The sequence below is a fragment of the Centruroides vittatus genome, unplaced genomic scaffold (assembly GCF_030686945.1).
Source record: "Centruroides vittatus isolate TY-2023 unplaced genomic scaffold, ASM3068694v2 contig_979, whole genome shotgun sequence".
Lineage (NCBI taxonomy): Eukaryota > Metazoa > Arthropoda > Arachnida > Scorpiones > Buthidae > Centruroides > Centruroides vittatus.
Window position 1 is genome coordinate 1629400 of NW_027122650.1, and position 9374 is coordinate 1638773.

Sequence of the window (9374 nt, forward strand, 5' to 3'; positions counted from 1 at the left end):
TTCTCGATCCCCTTTTCTCTTTTACTCAAACTTGTCATTACGTCTAGTGCCATTTGCCACCAACATCCATCTTCGAACACCTTGTCAACGACAACAAGGGCTGAATAAATGGTTAGTTCCGGATAGTGACGTCAAATTTCTCAACTAACACACACCGGAAGTGTAATTACTGCACGTCACGTGACTCGGGTTGGTCGGAACGGGTCGTAATGCCAAGTCTTTCATTAAGGCATCTGTGAAATATGGAGTAGGCAATGGAAGTAGAAGAAAAATGATAAGACAAGAAAATGACTGTGTTGTTGACTGTAATCACAAGGTATCTATTGTCAATCTAAAGTTTTTGACTAATGAATGAATTCTAACAAATTTTTATCTAAAATTCGATCGATACAAATATATTTTTCTTCAATTTTTTCAGCTGCTTAACGTTTACTTCATCCATCTTTCCACACTTTTCAACCTTTCTCGATACATAAAATTAGAAAAATTTATCAATTCAACATTGTTTTAATTCAAATCAATCATTTTTTATTATTTACAACTAATTGCGACTCCAAAAATCTCATTAAAATGAAATATTTTATGAAATTTCAATAAATAAAGAGTTTTTTTAAACGTAGTTAGCGCCTTCTCTAAGCATCTTTCTAGAGTTATCAAGCTTTTTCCAGACAAAAATTTACAAAATTTTATAGTGTTTTAATTCAAAAATCAATTATTTTATAATTCAAAACTATTTAAAACACTAAAAAATTTTCGTTAGAATTAACAGTATATTAAAAAAAAAAACATTTATGTCAACTGGTCAATGCTTACTCTTTGCATCTTTTGACAAAATCTACAACGTTTTTATTTAAAAAATTCAAAGTTTTAATGTTTCGAATTAGTTAACATCCTAAAAAATTTACTAGAATGATATATTTTATAGAATTTCAATAAATAAAAGAATATTTTTGAGCCGATTAACGTTCCTTCTACGCATCATTTCAGGCGATTTGATCTTTCTCCAGACATAGAATTAAGGAAAATTTACAAAGGTCTACAATGTTTTAATTAAAAAAACCAAACTTTTAGTATTTGGAATTAATTATAATTCCAAGAAACGTATCAGAATGACATCTTTTGTAAAATTCCAGTAAATAATTACTATAATGTCTCCCTGGTTTGATAAGTTCGAAAATGAAGCTTATCAAAACAATCTCTTGGAACAATAGCACCTAAGAAAACAAATAAGATAATAATAATAATAATAATAATAATAATAAAGAAAAAAATTTCATTTTTAAAACTACAATTTTTTTTTTTTTGATCAAAATATTATTATTTGCCTCATCTAAAAATGACAGAAACTCATTTGTACACGTCAAGAACAATATTAAGTACAGCGAGTCACAAGATTTAGATTAAATAAATAAATATATATATATTTGTAATGATGTAAAGCGTAAAATTTTAGAAAGAAACTTCGTTCTTTTGGATAAATTTTCCATCTAAAAATTCCCCCAAGCCCTTTTCTTTATATGATTTCTCTGCTATGTTTATATCGTGACTACAACATATTTATTTAAATATAATTCAATTATTATTAAATCATTTTATTAAATAAACAATAATTTATTCGACAAACGAATTCATTTTTTTACGTAGAAACAAAAAAAATTCATTTTTTTTTATTTTGAAAAATTGCTACATTTGTCTAACTGTCCGCATTTAAAATCGATAGTGGATAGAAAAGTAATTTATATATATTTATTTATTTATTGATCCACTAAAATAGATTTTTTTAGTTAAATTTTCTTTAAAAATTTTTATTTGTTTCTTTTATTTTTTGTATTCTAAAAGGTAAGAAAGAAAAAGGGAATTTAATTGTGATTTTATTTGTAAGTTTTAAATGTAGTGTGTGTGTGTGTGTATTTTCTTTGGAATATTTATATGAATTTTGTATATTTTTGAAATATTTAAGCAAATTTAAATGCATTTTAGACTAATTTACTTAAATATTACACAAAATTTATAAAATACAATGAAATTTTAATATATATTCCAATAAATATAGTAAAATTTGCTTAAATATTCCAAAAACTAGTAAAATTTGCTTGAATATTTGAAAAAAGATATCTAATATTGTATAAATATTCCAAAAGTATACCAAAATTTGCTTAATTATTTCAAAAATAAGCCCAATTTTGTTTAGCTTTTCAAGAATACATCTAAAGATATTTACGTTATCGAAAAACACGTCTCACTTTGTTTACACTTTCAAAAAATGCATCAGAACAATCTTTTATTATTCCAAAAAAAATATATCTCCATTTACTTAAATATCGTAAACATGCACTTCATATTTTAAAAATATTCTTTAAAAAAACCACTAACATTTCTTTATATATTCAAAAAAATACGCTTAAATTGATCACAATTTCCTTACAGATCCTGAAAGTACTCACATTTTTTTTAGATAAACGACAAAATAGTTACATTTTATCGTGTATTATTTAATTTTTTAAATATTAAGGATGTTGGAATTCAGAAAATGAGTAAAATAGCAAAATTTTAGAAGCATTATAACGAATAATGACAAAAGATATATCCAGGACGTGACGTTAGCTGAACACAAGGGAGACTCTAGAGAGTGAGTCTCTTTGGACTCCATTCCACGTGATGTATTGTCTCATCCTGGTCTTCTCGAGACTCCCGACTTTACGAAACAAACACTCTATTAGTGGATTATGACAAATCACAGATTCCCTCGACGATTTTAGCAAAGGTACAACTTCTCTCTTCTTAGACTTTTCCAAAAATTTCTTTTAAAAAATCTACGGTGTTTTTAGAACTTAAACTAAATATACATAAATAAATTTATTAACGTTATTAAAATTTAACTCGAGATTATTTCAAAAGCATAAAATTTTAAGTAAATAGATTAAGTGATGCTGGAGAAACGTGTGATGCTGGAAGATGCTACATCAGAAAAGATGCACTTTTAAAATAAACAAAAAAAAATTTCTTTTAAAAACACAGAAATGTATTTTTTTTAGATTGAAATACGCTGAAATTTTGGTAAAATTTCAATTTAAATATATTTAAAAGGAATAAAATTCTATGTTAATATAATAAGTGATGCTGGAAGGATGTAGTGACGTTATATCTAGAGATTAGCTTTTTATATAAAAAAATAATTTAAAAAAATACGAAATGGTGTTTTTGCGATTAAAAATACATTTCAAACTTCATTTTTTAAAGAAATAAATATTGATTTACAGTTAAATTTTTACAGATTTTATCAAACGAAACTAGTTTTGTTAGTTGACTATCTGGCATCAATTTCTCTTCATCCTCTTAAGTTGGACTGGAAAATAAATCGTGTTTTGTCGAAGCAAAAGGTGTCTTTGGCACGGATGTCCGTAAACAGTGCTCACGAGATAAAAATATAGCAAGCAACGTCAAACTTCCTATAGCCTTCTGGTTTCCCAATAGCTACATCAGTTCTCGTTAGAATCTCCCATCCTCTGTCTCTAGCGATTTTATTGTCTTCATAAGTCAGCGTGTCTTTCGTTGTTTTTACAGGGATATAACAATACTTTGCTCGGATTTTTACGCTTTTTTTCCGCTTTAAATCAAAGAAAGCAATGAAAAAGTACTCATTTCTAAGATAGCTTCCAGTTGATAGCTATCTTTCTAAAAAACTTCGATAGGAAGTTATTTACAGATAATACACCTAATAGTGATAATATTTATGAAAATATTATATAAAGCTGCCAATATTTTTTTTAAAATATACCATTCGACAAACGATCGATTAAAGAAAAGTGCGTAAAAATGAATATTTTTGCATAAAATCCCATCTAGAAGCGTTTATGCATCACTTAAAGATGCAGAAAATGAATGTAGAAAAATACGGAGAGCGTATACAAAATTAAATAAATTATGTAAAATAAGTATTAAAATAAATATTAAACATACACACAAAAGATACAGAGTGATTTTTAAGATACCATTTTAGAAAATTTGCCTCATAAAATGAGATCGAAAACTGAAAACACACCATAAACAAGTAAGGTCAAGATGTAAAGGCGCGTACAAAAATTAAAGAGTGTGTACGGAAAATAGATAAAAAATTTAAAATAACCAAGAAAATAAATATTTGACATATCTAGGAAGGATAAAAATAATTTTATGAGTTACTATCAACGGAAATTGACCAATAAAACCAAGGTCAAGAATTGAACCCATAGTATAAATTGACTAAAGATGTATACAAAATACACGAATAATATACAATAAATATTAAGTTAAAGTAAAACTATTAATAAAATATATATATTATGAAAAGATAAAGATGAAAGATAAAGATTGATTTTAAGGTTCCTTCAGAGAAAATTTGTTTCTAAAATTAAACTTGAAAATTGAAATCAGAACACAAATTGACTGAAGTAGTGGTTCAAGATGCATACAAAAATACAGAGTGCATACAATAAATATAGAATTCGCATAACTACCAAGGAAAATAAATAATAGAAATATCTATAAAGGATAAGAACGTATTTTTTTAAGTTACCATGAACGAAAATTGGCCCATAAAATTAAGATGAAAAATTGAAATCTTAGCACAAATTGACCGAAGATGCTTGCAAAAATATGCGGAAAGCATACAATAAATATATAATTTAAGTAAAATAACCAAGAAATATAGATAGCAGACACACCTGTGAAGGATCGAGATCGATATAAGTAAGTACCAACGAAAATTGGCCCTTAAAATTGAGGTCGGAAGATTGAAATCCTAGCATAAACGAGTAAAAAAGTGGTCTTTCCGACTACAATTTTTACTGGAAAAATATAATTCAACGACTTGTTTATGAGTTGATTTTCTAGCAAGAATTTAAGTATAATTGAATTTTTGTCGTTTATCACTGGCAGAAAAATCAAAAAATAAAGAAAAAAATCCCAGAAGAGAGTCTATCTAAATAACATCATTTATGAATTACGAGGAGTTTTATATAAAGTAATAAAAATATTTTTACGATTATCGAAGCGTAATATATACGGAAGATAAGGTCTTTCTAGTTGGAAATTTTAAGGGAATTCTTTATTAATTTGTTAAATATAAACATTCACACTATTATAAATCGTTATATACGTTAGATATTAGTCGAATGTCATTCTATCTCAACATATTTATCACAATTAATGCATTCTAGAACGATCGTTCAAGACACCCTTCATATGTAGCTTTTTAATTAACACGGTTGTTAATGAAGTGTTCACTCTCTAAACTAATTAGCACTAATTGGAGCAAGAGGTGGAGTCTACTTCCGGACATCACCAAAAGAGAAACTACACATTTTTTTCCTCTCTTGTTTCAAGGCATTACTTAATTAAAATTATTTTATAAAATCAAAGAAGAAGAATGAATATTATCAAAAATATCAAAAACGTAAGTAAATATAACTTAATTTGCTATCTTCGTGGAGATATTCAAGCTAGGAGATGCCTGAATTTGGCTGTTCTAGAACATTTTGACTCTGAAAAGTTCAAGAATTGTAAGAGGTTTTTAGGTTAAATATATATAAATTTGGGTTGATTTTTACACAGGATTTATTATAATTTGAGGTTGGTTAATCATCGTTTGTTAATCTGATATCTTCAGGTTTGTTGTCTATGAGTTCAGCTGTTATTAGAAATTTTAGACCTTCTGCAAGTTATTTTTCTGGAAAAATAAAAAAGTGTGGTGCTAATTTTGTAGTTTTTACGTAGTTTAGATTGATGTTTGGAGCGAAAATATAATTTGGAGATGATGATTTATTAGTTTGTTGTGTATGAGTAAGAGTTTAACTGTTCTAGAGATTTTAGGTTTTCTAGAAATTATTTTGGATAATAAAAGAGAATGGCATCAATTTTGTGTTTTTAGAATTGTTTTACTTCATAATGTCTATATTCTAAAAATACAACAGTAAAAGTGTGAAAATATTTGATAATTGAGGTAAGTTGTCGTACATAATTAACATGAATTCTTTAATTTTTCTAAAAGTTATTTTGAAAAAATCAAAGAAGAATGATACTATTTGTATTTTTAGATGAAGTAATTGCGATTTAAGTCGCTATACGATCTTCTAAATGTAACTTTATTTTAAATCTACCAAAATTAGCATCATTTTCATGTCTTCAGAAAAAGAAATAGGACATCAAATCGACGTCTGTACTAAAAAATATATATATATATATATATCTAAGAAATGGTATATTGTGACAAATTAATTTATTTAATCCCTACCATGGCTTCTCCACTTACGAATGAGTGCATCGGTTTAACAGGCAAATTATTTAATTTTCTAATTATAATTTAAGAAAATCGAACGATTGTGTGTTTTTATAAGAAAAAACTTCGGCTTTAGTTGGTGTTTGTATCAAGATAGAGTTGTTCGGTTAGTTAGAAAACGTTGTGTTGTGGCGAATTGTCGTGTTAATCCCACCATTGGTTTGCTGTTTATGAGTGCAGAGTGCATTAGCTTAACCGTCCATGTTACACTGATCTAGAAATCTCCATTGGCCTAAGCGACTTGTAATCGTATTACCAATGATGAACACATTGTTCCTTTGGCAGATGTAGCTAATTACAACATCCCAGTACAAGTCACGAACTTGTCACAGCATCCAAGATGTCCCATAAGAGGGAGATGCGCTACAAAATTACAATACGTTTCAAGTTAGTCTTTTTGGGAATTGTACGATTTGATTTCGCTGTTAAATACATAAAATTAAGCGAAATTAATTATTATTTTATAAACTTTTAATAGTATCTTTACCTTAGAGACGTTGCTTAAACTATAAATTAACATATTAGAGAGAAGATATAATGATTTAAATACATTAATAGACTTGATGTTATGTTAAATAATTCTCATTAATATGTAAATTATAATTATATCGATATTTAAACAGTATCTTTAGTGAATTTAATATAAAATAATTCGGTAGAATTCATTGATTTCTGCCAATTTCCATTAGAAATCTCTTCTCTTACTGATGAGGATGGGTGTGGACTTTTACGTATCGCAAGTAAAAGTAATTATACCTTTCTCGTCTTAATTAAGAAAAGTTCGAAAATTTCTCGAATGGCAAACAAATTTCCAACAACTATACTTTAGTATTCGACTATATTTTAATGGATCTAATCAAATTGTGAATGGTAGTTAAGGGCGTTATGCAGTGAAGCCATCTTTAACGGTAACTAAACACGCAAATAATTACGAATATCTGCAATAATTTTTAAAAATTTATATTATATTTGTATTTAAAATATTCAAAAATCTTCAAGAATTTTATAAAACACAAATTTTTATAAAATTAAAATACAAATTTTTCATTTTAAACACTTTTACAGGTATATATAGCCTATATATATTCTTTTTGTAGACGTTACTTTTGATATGCATATTTAACCTTTTGTTTAAAATTTAAAATATATTAAATTTGAAAGTGTTTAAATGAGATTTTAAAAAAGAATCTTTTAATTTTCTTCTTAAATTATACAATTCTTCACATTTTAATAACTCGGATGCTTTTTTTAAAAAAAAAGCAGAAGAAGAAGTGATGCGAAGATGCTCAAGATCAACATCCGAATGCATCATGTACGATTGGAGAAGTGTGTGAAGCAGGTAAAAAGATGAGTTTTATTGATGTGACCTAAATTCTAAGCAAGTTTTAGATTCCTTTGCAAATTATTGATTCTTTTTTCTCCTTATACCACTCGTATAAAGTGCAGATTTTCCAATCTCAAACTAGCTCATAAAGGAAACAGATAAATAACCTATCCAACACGGAGGAGGTTCTGTAGTTTATCTTTGCTTATTCGCCTTTGGGAGTGATATGATCTGTCCACTTTAGCAGCTCTGGTCAACACCACCGAGCCAAGTTATTGGCTAAGATGTTTGTCTACGATAGACACACTTCAGCGCTTCCTTATGTCATCCTATAGGATACCATCTTAAAGCTCCACATATAGCAAACAATAAATCAAAAAAATATTCATTGCCCATTGTTTTATAAAAATCTTTTGATATTTATCTTAAAAAATCAAACTTAAATATATTTTTTACAATCTCTGTCATATATTTTTCTTATTGTTAAATTCTAAAAAATGATATTGTACTGTACGTTCGATATATACAAAAGTGTTTATCGTCTGAACTTTTCTTGCTTTAGATAAAAGTGTAATCGAAGAAATTTTTCAGATTATTTTTAAAGTTATAAATGATAAAATTTATAACTTAAACATCTGCTGCAACAATATATATATATATATATACATTATTCTCCACAAAATTTTAAACTCCCGTTACTACATTAATTCTAAATTAATTTACATATCAATAAACAAATGCTATATATTTATATATATATAACTTTTAGATAAATTTTTTAAGATTTATTAAAACTTAGAGCTTCCTGTAGAGTTTATTTTTTAGTTTTAGACCATTCTATTTTCTTGGAAGCTTTAGTGGTTCTAGAAGATTTTTAGAGCTCAAACAGTAGCTTCAGATCTTAGATTTTTTAAGGACTTTCTAGAGAATTTTTGGATCTCAAAATCTATAAAATCCTAAATACATTTCTATAATTAAATTTCTTAAATTATAATTATAATATTTATATTTTAGTTATCATTTTTAATGCATGATGCTGTTTCAGATCGTGCTTCAAACTAAAAAGGTCCTTCTAAAAACTCGCATTCAACTAAATTAAAATTTTAAAAAGGCAATTTAAAAAGTTTAATTCAATAATTTAAACAGCTTTAATTGCTATTTTAATATTTAAGATAATAAAATTAATAAATTAAATCTAAAAAACACGATAAATTCAACAAAATAGCGTGAAGATAATTAATAATATATATAAAGCTTTTTAACTAAATTTCCATCTAAACAATTAAAATATAGTTATTAATTTTGTAATTTTAAAAAATTTTAAAGATTTAGTGAGGATTTTTTGATAGAAAGTCATTTAAATACGAGATATCCGCTATATTTGAGCATGAGAAAAGCTAATCTTCCTGCTCCTCCTCTTTCTTCTTCTCGGAAGCTGTGAATAATTAAATTAAACAATGTTCTAATGAAACCGAATTTATTCTTTATCAAGATCTTAGTATTTACCATCTTTAATTTTGGTTTAATCTTTGTAATAATGATATTTTTCGATGGTTGCATTTAATTAATATTAGTCCCAAGACGTATCCTTTCAGAGTTTTAATTACAATCGCCATTGTTTCTTTAATTCAGTTATCGTTACTTTTAATACAATTAAAGAAATACAATTTAATTTTAAAATATTCGACTTTTAAATATTTATTTTTCCATGATTCGTATTTTAAAATGATTTTG